Source organism: Plecotus auritus (assembly GCF_963455305.1).
Source record: "Plecotus auritus genome assembly, chromosome: 9".
In the NCBI taxonomy this organism is placed as follows: domain Eukaryota; kingdom Metazoa; phylum Chordata; class Mammalia; order Chiroptera; family Vespertilionidae; genus Plecotus; species Plecotus auritus.
The window spans coordinates 153,053,394-153,057,862 of NC_137783.1; positions in this window are offsets into that span (position 1 = coordinate 153,053,394).

The following is a 4,469-nucleotide window of genomic DNA, read 5'->3' on the forward strand; positions in this document are numbered from 1 at the left end:
AAACTGCATGTGGCTCGTGAGCCGCAGTTTGCCGACCACTGGCCTAGCCTAATGGATAAGCCTAGCGTGTGAGCCTAACCTATGAGCCTAGTCCCATGGGCGGCAAACTGTGGCTCGCGAGCCACATGCGGCTCTTTGGCCCCGTGAGTGTGGCTCTTCCACAAAATACCACGGCCTGGGCGAGTCTATTTTGAAGAAGTGGCATTAGAAGAAGTTTAAAAAACTTGGCTCTCAAAAGAAATTTCAATCGTACTGTTGATATTTGGCTCTGTTGACTAATGAGTTTGCCAACCACTGGCCTAGCCTAGTGGAGAAGCCTAGCCGATGAGCCTAGCCTGGTGTATCAGCTTAGCCTTTGAGCCTAGTCTAGCTTTGGAGCAGAGCCTCAGAGCCTAATACATGACAATTATATGAAACTAGAGGCCTGGTGCACAAAATTTGTGCACGGGGGTGTGTGTCCCTCAGCCCAGCCTGCACCCTCTCCAATCTGGGACATCTCTCTCACAATCAGGACTGCTGGCTCCCAACTGCTCGCCTGCCTGCCTTCCTGATTGCCCCTAACCGCTTCTGCCTGCCAGCTTGATCACCCCCTAACCACTCCCCTGCCAGCCTGATTGATGCCTAACTGCTCCCCTGCCAGTCTGTTTGCCTCTAACTGCCTTCCCCTGCAGGCCTGGTCACCCCTAACTGCCCTCCCCTGCAGGCCTGGTCACCCCTAACTGCCCTCCCCTGCAGGCCTGGTACCCCCTAACTGCCCTTCCCTGCAGACCCAGTCACCCCCAACTTCTCTCCTCTGCCGGCTGGGTCTCCCACAACTGCCCTCCCTTGCAGGCCTGGTTCCTCCCAACTGCCCTCCCCTGCTGGCCATCGTGTGGTGGCCATCTTGTGTCCACATGGGAGCAGGATCTTTGACCACATGGGGGCAACCATCTTGTGTGTTGGAGTGATGGTCAATCTGCATATTACTCTTTTATTAGATAGGATAGAGGCCTGGTGCACAGGTGGGGGCCAGCTGGTTTGTCCTGAAGTGTGTCCCGGATCAGGGTGGGGGTTCCCTTGGGGTGTGGGGCGGCCTGGGTGAGGGCCCTGTGGTGGTTTGCAGGCCGGCCACGCCCCCTGGCGACCCAAGCGGAAGCCCTGGTATCTGGGGTTTATTTATCTTCTACAATTGAAACTTTGTAGCCTGGAGTGGAGCCAAGCCTTCTGCTTGCTCCGTGGCGGCAGCCATTTCTGTTGGGATTTATGTATCTTCTATAATTGAAACTTTGTAGCCTTAAGCGGAGGCCTGGGCCGGCCAGGGTGTGCGGGAAGCTTGGCTTCCTTCATCGCTGGGGGCAACCCTAGCCTCCTGCTCTTTCCAGCTCTGTGGCTGCCACCATTTCTGTTTGGGTTTATGTATCTTCTATCATTGAAACTTTGTAGCCTTGAGTGGAGGCCTAGGCTGGCAAGGGCAGGCGGAAAGCTTGGCTTCCTCCATTGCTGGGGAAACCCAAGCCTCCCTCCTGCTCTCTGTGGCCTTAGCCATCTTGGTTGGGTTTATTTGCATATTTGCTCCTGATTGGTTGGTGGGTGTGGCTTGTGGGTGTAGTGGAGTGATGGTTAATTTGCATATTACTCTTTTATTAGATAGGATAGATAGGATTCACACTTTAGTGTCCACAAACACAGTTTTAGAATACTAGTGATCCGTGCACGGATTCATGCACATTGAAAGGGAATTAATTAGAAGGTGGCTGGCGGGGCTGGACTGGGCGAGACAGGCTGTACACACCCTGGAGCCAACCTCCATGGTCCCTCCCTGGCTGGAAGCACCTGGGGTGGCACCATGGCTTGAAGGGCGTCTGCGGAGTGAGCAGGGTCCCTCTGGCAGGTGGGGATCAGGCCAAAACCAGCTCTCTGACATCCCCCGAGGACTCGTGGAGTGTGAGAGGGCACTCTGCAAAGTCGCTGTCGTACAGGGTGTGGAATGCAAACACAAGAGTGCAGTAAGCCAGATTCGGGGCCGACAGTGCCCCAGCAACAACGTAACCCACGGCCGAAGGTAGAATCACACAGCCCCATGAGGGATCGGGCTCCCTCCTGTCTGGTTTCAGGGTGCATCACCTGAGAACCACTGCTGCCAAGTCACTACCGCTCGGCAGCTCCTGCATTGAGTGTCTGCCCCCGGTGGTCAGTGCGCATCATAGCGACCGGTCGGATGGACACTTAGCATATTAGCCTTTCATATAGTAGTATATACATATAGACATATATATAGATAGCCACACCTATTTGTGTGCATATTGTCTATGACCGCTGTCACACTATGAGGAGAGACTTGGAGTTTCAACAGAGACCATCAGCCGTTCTCTCTCTGGCTGCTACAGGCAAAGCTTACTGACCGCTGGTCTAGGATCTCGAATGCCCTTTGTCATCTTGCTCAGCGGGTCAAGAACTCTGGAGTTGCCTCTTTCATCAAAGACCATCTTTTCCAAGCCAATTACCCATTCCTTGGGGGGGGGGGAGGGGCAGAAGAGGAGGCTGCACAGACCGCATAGGAATCCCTGACTTAGTACCTTAGGCACCCGGAGTCCCATGGGAAAGCCAGAGTCAGAGATCGCAGGTGGATGGGGAAGGACGAGGCCCTTTTCCCGTCTTCTCTGTCTGACCTGGCGGAGAAAGTGTTCAAGCACGAGGGTGGGGCCAGGGGAAGGGCGTGGGGGGCCTTCTGTGTGGGCGCCCCCTTTTGTGTGGCAGTACCCCCCCCTGTGTGCTGGCAGCTGTAGGCGCCACCCCGGCCTCCCCACATCGGGCACAAGCAACGCGGGTTTGGAATCAGGAAGCCACAAGAAGCGATGACAGTGGGAATAGCACAGGCAGAGGAGCAAAGAGCAAGCTTGGAACCCTAGAACGTTCCAGCAGGAAGGGATAGAGGTGACGTGTAGCCACCCTGCTTTGAACCATTGGGAGCCCGAGACTCAGGCAGGAACAAACCTGAGCCACAGCCAGAGAAGGGATTGACATGCAGGGCCGCCCCCTCCCAGGTCACATGCTATCCGGGGACCAGAACTTGCCAGGCCCACAGTCCGGTAACCAATAACCAGGAAGGTCATTGGGTGCCACTGTCTTACAGAAGGAAGCCTGGGCCTCAGGGAAGGGGGTGACCCCCGTATACCCCTGGCAGGGTGGCCCCAGGAGGACCATTTCTCTGCCTCTGGAGTTCCAACAGCCACGTCTACACCAGTGCTCAAAGCTGTGGCCAGGCCTTCCGGGAGCCTTGTTTTCTGAACATGCGGGGCAGGATGGCAGGCTCCAGAGGGCGGCCTCACCTACAGAGCCCTCTGCCTTCCCTTTGCTGGTGGCCATCAGGTGATGTCCACCTGCCGTCCTGGTTAGCAGACTGTGTTCTTCAGTTTCCGTTGCGTGACCAGTTTGTGTTTTATTCTGGATTTGTCTCCCACGTCTCGCTCCTCCTCTGACGAAGCCCACACCCTTTGCCATCTCGAACTGAGAACCGAGACTATTTGTGCAGATGCCTGGCCGGCACCCACAGCAATACCTGTCTTCCCAGCAGGACCCAGGGAGCCAGCCTCCGTGCAGGGTGTGACTTGCACAGCCACCCCTCCCTCGAGGGTCAGGAGCCCTGTCAGCCTCTGGCTCCCAGGCCAAGTGTGCTCACGGAGGGGTCCTTTCCTGGAAGGCAATCCTGGGGACACTGGGGCTTCCCCATGGCCCAGGTCAACTTTGTTGAATGGACTTGGGACTCTTTCAGAGGGATCTGATCCATGGAGCCAAACTGGGGCTAGAGCAGTATCGCTCCCCTCACCAAGACGACTTTGCTCCCAAATGGGAGTCATTCCCCGGCCTCCAGTCCCGGTGCCTCCGTCTCCCGCACCCTGCACAGTCATCTCAGTGCCCCAGAGTAAACATAGGGCACAATGCAAGTCGGTCACACGGGAGCTCTGATTTCTGGGCTGATGTGTCTTTTTCTGAACTTGGACTCTGCAGTCCATCTCTTCAATTCCATTGCCACCTCCTCACCGTCTCTGACTTGGGACTTCTCCAGGAACCCGTTTCCCTCATCGATCGTCCTTTCACTGGGTCTCCCAGTGGCCAAGTCTTACACTCGTGGTTATTCATTCAGAGACTCTGCTTGACCATGCCTTTGGTGTTAGGCACTGGTCTTGGCACTGGGGATAGATACATCAGTGATGAAAACAGACAAAAATCCTCGCCCTCATGAAGCTTATTTCATAGAGGGGGGAGAAATAATGAACCAAGTAAAGAGGACAAGTAGAAAGTGCATTGGAAGGTGATGAAGACCATAGAAGAAGAGAAGGGGAGGTAGGGAGGGTTGCGGCTGTAATTGGGATAGGCAGGAAGGACTGCCTCAGGAGGTAACGCTTCTGCCCAAACCTGAAGGAGCGTTGGGCGTAGGCCACAAGGATCCCAGGTGGAGGGACCCGCGGGTCATACAGCTCCCGTTAGTG